Consider the following 9641-nt stretch of genomic DNA (forward strand, 5'->3'; position numbering starts at 1 on the left):
TCAAATTGAACATCACAAGTTTATTTGCTGCTACTAGGTTCAAGTCGTGCTACCAAGCAATAAACACGTCACACCTTACCAAATCATGAGTGTAGCGCCCACCAGATAGTAGCACGGGAATTAGCCACGAATGCAGCGGGCTATATTTTTGAACCGTCTTAAGATGCCTCTCGTGATTAATTGATGCAAAAATCAACAGACCTCCTCCACTGCCTTCCTGTCCTGAAACGTCAATGAGTAGCAAATGGATGAAGAAACGTAATTAAGCAGAGGAGCAGCAGATCAAAAATATTACGGAGGTAATGTTTACAGATAAAAAATAGAGGAACAATGGCGATTGGGACTACAGTCTTACATGCCATGCGTATAATTTCCTTTTGATGAACGTGCTCCAACTTTCGACAATTTGGATGCCCGTCTGTTCCACAAGACTTTATGAAATCATCATTGCAGTAACTAAGATAAAAATATTCAAGAGACCTAGGCAATGTAGGAAGCAAACGAATATTCCAACATAAAGAGATATCCAAATGCTTGAGCGATGTGAGGTCTTCCATATTGCCTGGTAAGGTGACCCAGCTGCAGTCCACAAGCCTGAGCATACGCAGATGAGGGAAAGCCTCAAGTTCAGGACCAGGTCCCGGTTGACTCCAAGTTTTTAACTCAAGATTTTGCAGGTCCTTTGGGCCACTGTTCTGCTGATCCACCATCCAATCTGGGTACCTCGAACCTTTGTAGCCCTCGATCATCAGTGTTTCAAGATCCGCAGGAGGGCACATGCCCTCAAGTACCTTTGCTTCAACTTCTGGACTGCACCACCTTGCAGAACCATCGGTCCATCTTATGCTCAGTTCCTTGACCCGTTTCTTGGCAGCAAGATTGCTTTCAAGAGCTTCCTCCTTGCTTGTGACATTTTCAAGGCAATTGATCACCAGATTGCCACGAAGCTTGTTTAGGTCTCTCAGTTGCTTTATCTCATAACCCTGTACATTCCTTACTGTGAATGTGTTGCATGGTAACGCTTGGAGTGAGATCAACCTTCCTATGTTACGACATTTCACACTCTGGCACATTATGTACCGCAGGTTGGTAAGGTTATCAGTAGTAAATTCAGAAGTTTGGCTATGATGACCAAAATCTAGCAGCTGAATATGGTGAAGTTCAGCTAGCGCACTTGGTAAAATTACAGTGCATTTGAATGTCCTGAAAGCAAGATAGCATAGGTGCTTTAACTGGCTAATGGATTCTGGGATCGAGAACTTATTGGGTCGTGTGATTGGATGATGCTCCCGGCTAAAAGCAACAGCCAGTACCCGCAATTTCGGCAGGCTATTGCATACACTCTCAATGACTTTTTCCTCCACTGGTGTATCCTTTTCAACCACATAAATAATTAGAGTGCGTAAATTTTCCAATGCAAGGATCTTCTTCGTAATCAATTCTCCATCATAATTTTGAACAAAAAGGTGGCAGACATCTCGGGGAACATCTCCTTTCCAGACTATTCCTCTCTGATTCCTTGCATTCTCGATTCTGAAGTAATCCCTTTCAACGATCTCGTCTAATAAATCATGCAGCAGATCAAGGATTGTAATGTATTTGATAGAGTAATCATCTTCTTCTGGTTGTAGAAATGAGCATGACACTAACTCTTGAACATAGCCCTCAGCTACATCTTCCATGTCCTCTGTTGCACAATTAGTCTTTATAAACCCTTGCGCTATCCACAGGTGAACTAACTCATCCTTATTTAACTTGGATCTTTTGGGAAAAACATTACAGTATTTGACGCATCGCTTGATGTCTGGATTAAGCTGTTGATAGCTCAACCAAATAGCATGCATGATGTCATTCTTCAACATGCCCGGATTAAGCCGCTGATAATTACACGAATTATTATGTTAGCAATCACTAGTAGAAAAACACATAATAGTCCCGGTTCGTGAGGGCCTTTAGTCCCGGTTCATGAACCGGGACTAATGGGTCGTTACTAATACCTCCACCCATTAGTCCCGGTTCAAACAAGAACCGGGATTAATGTGCCTCCACCCATTAATTTAGATGAACAATACAGTGTCATTTGTAATGCGCATACATATGATACGGTATATTTTTCCGCACAATATAAATATATAGTTTAATTTTAAATTCTTACATGATATGTATGTAAAATATGGGTGCAGCCAAATGGCTCCCAAGAACATGCTTCTGGACGAAGAGACAGTTCAAAAAAGAATCTTTTTTGACATATGTACAAATTTGCGCTCGTTGTGTGATTGGGAAACTTTCATGAAAATTCAAACTATTTTGCACCTAAAAGAAAAAGAAAAATGCCTAAAACAAAAAAATAGTTAAGCCCTAAAACTGTTTTTTGTACACAAGGTGCAACATTTATTTTTCTTCCATGAAAATTTATAGGCTCACGAAAGACAAGAATTATTATTTTCATTTGAAAAGTTGTTTCATTTCACCAGAAAGCCTGTGCTCCGAGGTGCAACTTCAAATTAACCACATAAATATAAATTATTGTGCATGAAAAAATGAAAATAAAATCTGTCCTATTTTTTAAGGTATGTACAGAACAAATGTGAGCCATCTTGTGAATGTGTGGTATGGAAAAGAGAGAAACCAAGAAACAGAATCTTTTTTGAAACATTCCTATTTTACAAGTACTTGTGCTAAAAAAAGTGTTTACGTTGTCAAATGTACCCTTGATCAATGAACGGCTCAAATTAAATGTTTCTCTTACCTTATAGGAGGTAGAGAACTCATCAAGTGCAAGAGCCGAATTTATGCACCGGATGCACCTGTGTTTTTTGGACGATTGCATAAAAAAGCGGTGTGCAATATTTGGGCACAAGTTGGGCCGTAGCATATTTGCCGAAACAACCCTGTAATTTATTGAAATCAACCCACACTCTAGACCTTTTGGTCTTTGGCTGCTACTAGTTTTGGAAAACAACGTTATGTTTTTATCAATATCCACCCCCGGCCGATCTCATTTCGGAAAAACAACCCGGCGGTTTAATTATCTCATCTAGAACTTTATGAAACTTAGTTTCATATCCAAAATTTCCATGAAACTTTGTTTTGTATCCTAAACTTGGTTCCATAGCAAAATCCCAACAAGCTGAAGTGTGTGGTTGATTTTAATGAAATACAAGGTTTATTCTTTAAATATGTGAGCGGTAAATAGATCTTGGCCATCACTTCTCCGTCCGACGGTTGTAGAGGCATGGGTGCATATCCGTTGCACAGATTTAACCAGTGCACTAAATATGTTATGGTAGGAGCAAAGTTGGAGTCTTCAAAAATCTTGAAACATAAATATGTTCAACATTTTATAGTTTCAAATATCTCCGTGAAAAACTCATAGGTTCAAATGAATCGTGAAACCAACACTAGAATTGATAGCTACAGAGGTTTCAGAGCAAGTTTTCTAGGATGTCGTCTATTTGCCAAAGGAAGCAGTGTTATATTTTATATTATTAATAACAATCGTGTAAATTTAACAACACAATTTACGTTTGCATGATAAAAATATTCTTTCAAATGTTAACTATTTCCGTAAGCATATATAGAATTTATCATATATAAATAATTACTGATATGTTTAGCTGCGAACACACCTCAGAGCTTGTCTCTTCTGACGCATTAGGCGTATCTTTATGGAGTTCATTTGAAGCATTTTTCACCTGTTCAAATTACCAATTAAGTAAACTTCACCTTATCTGCTAGCTTGGAGCAACAAATTGAAAATGGAGATATAGACAAGCTCCTAAGATTATGTTTTGTGGGAGGGATGTCATGGATGACACGGGAGAGATCTTACCTTCTATAAAGTAATCATGCTAGTTTCGATACATATGTCCATAATTTCTCTTTCATCAAGTCTACTGATTATATGTTTTGTATCTGGTCTATTCGCCGGGTTGAAGTCGGTGCACTTTAGTCCTATCTCAGCACATACTCGTACCTGTTCCACCTGTACGTCACTCTGTGATATGTCCAACATCTTACTCCAACTTTCGACTACCTACGAACACTAGTAGAAAAAGGGTCAAACGTGAAGCACATTAGTGCCGGTTTGTATTAGAGCCGGCACAAATATATACATTAGTGCCGGTTCCAACGGCTAGTCGGGCCGCTCTCATTAGTACCGGTTTGTGGCTAACCTTTAGCACCGGTTCGTGCCACGAACCGGTACTAATGAGGGTGGTGGCAGGATGTTGCCAGTCTGGGCCCCCTCCAGCACCTTTAGTACCGGTTCGTGCCACGAACCGGTACTATAGGTCCTCCTGCATATAAATCCTTCGTCCAGCTCGCTCTGTTCTTCCCCCTTTCCCCTCTCCTCTCCTCTCTGTTCTTCCTCTTCTCCCCTCGAGCTCATCACACATTTTGCCCAAAATTTGTCAAGATTTGAAGGCCCCCATCCATTCAAGTGATCACAAAGGTTAGCAACTTTGTCCTTTCATCTCTCATTGCTAGATTAGCTCTTGCAATGCTTTATATAGTTATTAATTTGTGAGTTTAGTAATTTGGGAGGAAATATATATATATATGTGTTAGTATTTGATTTATATGCAATTTGAGGTCAAAATAACACTTAGTTTGTATATGTAGGTGTGGTTTACTTAGTGCCTTCTAAATCTCCATCGTAACCACCGTCGATCGCCCGCATCGTCCCGTCGCCGGCACCACCTTGTGGTGAGCCTCTTGTTCATGAAATTTTATATAAAAAATTGATGTTTGTGTGATTTGGATATATAGTTACTCGTATAATAATTATCTTACCCGTACGTTCTTTGTTATACATAGTGCCATGGTTTTGATATCCGTCCCCGTCGGCCCTCGTCCTTGTTATGATTCGGATGTGGTATATTCTCTTTTAAAACTATTTGTTGCATTTCGTGTTTATGACAAATTATGCCCATCAAGTTGACATAGATATTTTTATCTAGGAGGTATGTGAACCGGAAATTCCAACCGACCCTATTGTCGAGAGGTTAAATTTAGTTGAAAGAGAAAACGAGTACTTGAAAGAAAAATTAAAAAGAATTGAGGGGGAGAAGATGGAGTTGCATGTTGCCGATGTCGTCGATGATCACAAGATCAACAAGGAGAAAATGCGCTAGAAGATTAGAAAGATTAGAAAATATGCCATCGATAGTGAGGTTTGGTATCATTATGCTGTTGGATCAATTGTTACCTTAGTTGCGATCTTGATCGCATTTGTTGTTGCATTTAAATGCTTTAGCTAGAGAGTTATTTGTTTGTTGCATTTAAGTGTTGTATGAACTTTATGTATGAACTTGTATTAATTTGGTCTATTCGGTGTTGTGTAATGAAGATGAGCCGGCAATGGATGTATGATGACCGATGCTCTCCCCAGTTCGTTGAGGGCGTGCATACTTTTCTGCTTGCGGCTGAGGCAAACAAGCGGGCGGATGGTTTTATGCGTTGTCCATGTGCTGGCTGTAAGAATGGTCGCAATTACTCTACGTCAAGAACCATTCACGTCCACCTGTTTGAGTCCGGTTTCATGCCCCACTATAATGTTTGGACCAAGCACGGAGAAAGAGGGGTTATGATGGAAGACAATGAAGAAGAAGAGGACGGCGACAGCTATCCTGGCCATGGGTTCCCTGAATACGATGACAATAATGGGGGAAGAAGCTGAGCCGGTAATGCGGGAAGAAGCTGAGCCGGCAATGCGGGAAGAAGCTGAAGAAGAGGCATCAGATGAGCCCGTTGATGATCTAGGTCGGGCCATTGCTGATGCAAAGAGAAACTGCGCAAGTGATTTGGAGAAGAAGAAGTTGCAGCGCATGTTAGAGGATCACAAAAAATTGTTGTACCCGAATTGCGTAGGTGACAAGAAAAAGCTGGGCACCACACTGGAATTGCTGCAATGGAAGGCAGAGAATGGTGTATCTGACAAGGGATTTGGAAAGTTGCTGGTAATGATAAAGGATAAGCTTCCAAAGGACAACGAATTGCCCGAGAGTACGTACGAAGCAAAGAAGGTTGTCTGCCCTCTAGGGTTAGATGTGCAGAAGATACATGCATGCCCTAATGATTGCATCCTCTACCGCGGTGAGTACCAGGATTTGAACGCTTGCCCGGTATGTGGTGCATTGCGCTATAAGATCAGCCGCGATGAGCATTGTGATGTCGAGGGCGAGCGCCCCAGGAAGAAGATTCCTGCCAAGATGATGTGGTATTCTCCTATAATACCACGGTTGAAATGTTTGTTCCAAAATAAAGAGCATGCCAAGGCGATGCGATGGCACAGAGAAGACCGTAAGAAAGACGGAAAGTTGAGAGTACCCGCTGACGGGTGCAGTGAAGAAAAATCGAAAGAAAGTACGGGAAGGAGTTTGCAGATGACGCAAGGAGCGTATGGTTTGGTCTAAGCGCAGATGGCATTAATCCTTTTGGGGAGCAGAGCAGCAACCATAGCACCTGGCCTGTGACTCTATGTTTGTATAACCTTCCTCCTTGGTTGTGCATGAAGCGGAAGTTCATTATGATGCCAGTGCTCATCCAAGGCCCTAAACAACCCGGCAACGACATTGATGTGTACCTAAGGCCATTAGTTGAAGAACTCTTACAACTATGGAATGGAACAAGTGTACGTGCATGGGATGAGCACAAACAGGAAGAATTTGACCTAAAGGCATTGCTGTTCGTGACCATCAATGATTGGCCTGCTCTCAGTAACCTTTCAGGATAGACAAACAAGGGATCCCACAGATGCACGCACTGTTTGGATGATACCGACAGTATATATTTGAATAGTTGTAAGAAGAATGTGTACCTGGGACATCGTCGATTTCTTCCGAGCAGGCATCCCGTAAGAAAGAAAGGCAAGCATTTCAAAGGTGAGGCGGATCACCGGACGAAGCCTCGCCACCGTACTGGTGCTGATGTACATAATATGGTCAAGGATTTGAAGGTGATATTTGGAAAGGGTCCTGGCGGACAACCTGTTCCAAAGGACGCTGACGGACGCGCACCCATGTGGAAGAAGAAATCTATATTTTGGGACCTGCCATATTGGAAAGACCTAGAGGTCCGCTCCGCAATTGACGTGATGCACGTGACGAAGAATCTTTGCGTGACCCTGCTTGGCTTCTTGGGAGTGTATGGGAAGACAAAAGATACACCTGAGGCACGGGAGGACCAGCAACGTATGCACGGAGAAGACGGCATATATCAGGGTCATGCAAGCTACACTCTTACCAAAGAAGAGAAGGAAATCTTCTTTGAATGCCTGCTCAGTATTAAGGTATCGTCTGGCTTCTCATCGAATATAAAGGGAATAATAAACATGGTAGAGAAAAAGTTCCAGAACCTAAAGTCTCATGACTGCCACGTGATTATGACGCAACTGCTTCCGGTTGCATTGAGGGGGCTTCTACCGGAAAAAGTTCGATTAGCCATTGTGAAGCTATGTGCATTTTTCAATGCAATCTCTCAAAAGGTAATCGATCCAGAAATCATACCAAGGTTACAGAATGATTTGGTGCAATGTCTTGTCAGTTTCGAGTTGGTGTTCCCACCATCCTTCTTCAACATCATGACACACGTCCTAGTTCATCTGTGCGAAGAGATTAACGTTTTGGGTCCTGTATTTCTACACAATATGTTCTCCTTTGAGAGGTTCATGGGAGTCTTAAAGAAATATGTTCATAACCGTGCTAGGCCAGAAGAAAGCATCTCCAAGGGCCATCAAAATGAGGAGGTCATTGAGTTTTGTATTGACTTTATTCCTGACCTTAAGCCGATTGGTGTTCCTGAATCGCGGCATAAGGGCAGACTGGATGGAAAAGGCACGCTAGGAGGGGAACAAATAATATGTATGGACGGACATTCTCTCACTGAAGCACACTACACAGTTCTACAGAATTCCGCCTTGGTGGCTCCGTATATGGATGAACACACGAATTTGCTACGCTCCAAACACCCGGAGCGGTCTGATGACTGGATTACACGTGAACAAACCAGGAGTTTCGCCAGCTGGTTGCAGACACGTACCATGCATGACACCTCTATTGAAGATGACCTGTACTTGCTGTCCCAGTTACCATCTTCGAATATAATGACTTTCAAAGGGTACGAGATAAATGGTAATACATTTTACACGATCGCCCAAGATAAGAAGAGCACCAACCAAAACAGTGGTGTCCGCTTTGATGCAGAAACCAAGACGGGAAAGGAAACATATTATGGTTATATACAGGACATATGGGAACTTGACTATCAACGTGGTTTAAAGGTCCCTTTGTTTCGGTGCAAATGGGTCAATATGACACGAGGCGGGGTAACGGAAGACCCGCAGTACGGAATGACAACAGTGGATCTCAACAATCTTGCGTATGCAGACGAACCATTCGTCCTAGCCAATGATGTGGCACAGGTTTTCTATGTGAAGACATGTCTACCAAGCCAAGAAAAAGAAAAGATAAGGAAGCGAATGCATCGTACAATGAGTCAGAGCGGCACATAGTTCTTTCTGGGAAGAGAAACATCGTGGGAGTGGATGACAAGACAGACAAGTCAGAAGATTATGAAAAGTTTGATGAAATTGCTCCATTCACAGTGAATATTGATCCGAGCATCCCGTTAAATGATGAAGATTTTCCATGGTTACGGCGCAAAGGGACACATGCGAAGAAAAAGTTTCACACCCAAAGATCTGGGATGTGATCGGCTTCACTAGCTATCATCACTTTCTTCTGTGTTTCGCACCGAGAGGGGAATCTCTGTAATAGTTAGGGTAGTTATGTGTTTTGGCATTTGAAATGCGAAGACATTTTATGTGCAAACAAATTCTTTCATGCCTTTACTGATTTTTAAAGTTAAGTTATTCACAAACTAGTGATTCACACTAATTTCAAATAATTCAAAATTTAAACTATTCAAATTTGAAAACTACGGGCACTAACAGAAAGTTTGTAATTTTTTGTACCTAAAACAAAAATATTCACAAAGAAACTCTAAATACACAAAAAAAACAACACAAAAATAAATAAAGCAAAAAATAAAATAAAATAAAGCCCGCCTACTAGGCCAGAGTGGCCTGCATACGACTAGAAACCCAACCTGTCGTTGGGCCAGGATGCAAGCCCGCAAAGGCCAAGTGGGCCCACAGGGCTGCAAAGAACACGTAGGCCCAGTAAGCCTGCTTTGTAGAGGAGCTCGAGAGAGCGACCGCACGGGGGTTTATAAACCAGTGCGGTCGCCCCTCGGCTAGCGAGGTGGGACTAAACTTGTCGCACCGCACCTGCGCCAGCGCACCCCCTTTAGTACCGGGTCGTGGCACAAACCGGTACTAAAGGGGGGGCCTTTAGTACCGGTTTGTGCCACCACCCGGTACTAAAGGGGGTCGCTTCCCGCCGCTTGGCCTGGCCAAAACAGGCCTTTAGTACCGGTTGGTGGATCCAACCGGTACTAAAGGTGCCTTCTATATATACAACGGCTACGAAAATTTCAGTTTCCCTCTCTGTTCGTTCCTCTGTTTCCGTCTCCGTCGCCATCGCCGCCGCCCTTGATCGTCTCCGTCGCCGCTCGTCTCCGTCGCCGCCCCCATCCCCGTCGCCGCCCCCGTCCCCGTCGCCGCCCTCGTCTCCGTCGCC

General features: G+C 42.7%; 1 pseudogene; it reads right to left on the reverse strand.

Moving 5' to 3' along the window:
• Nucleotides 1-230: 230 nt before the first annotated feature.
• The window catches only part of LOC119349910, a 22433-nt pseudogene continuing 13022 nt past the window's right edge, over nt 231-9641 (reverse strand).

This window comes from Triticum dicoccoides, chromosome 1B (genome assembly GCF_002162155.2).
Source record: "Triticum dicoccoides isolate Atlit2015 ecotype Zavitan chromosome 1B, WEW_v2.0, whole genome shotgun sequence".
NCBI classification, from domain to species: domain Eukaryota; kingdom Viridiplantae; phylum Streptophyta; class Magnoliopsida; order Poales; family Poaceae; genus Triticum; species Triticum dicoccoides.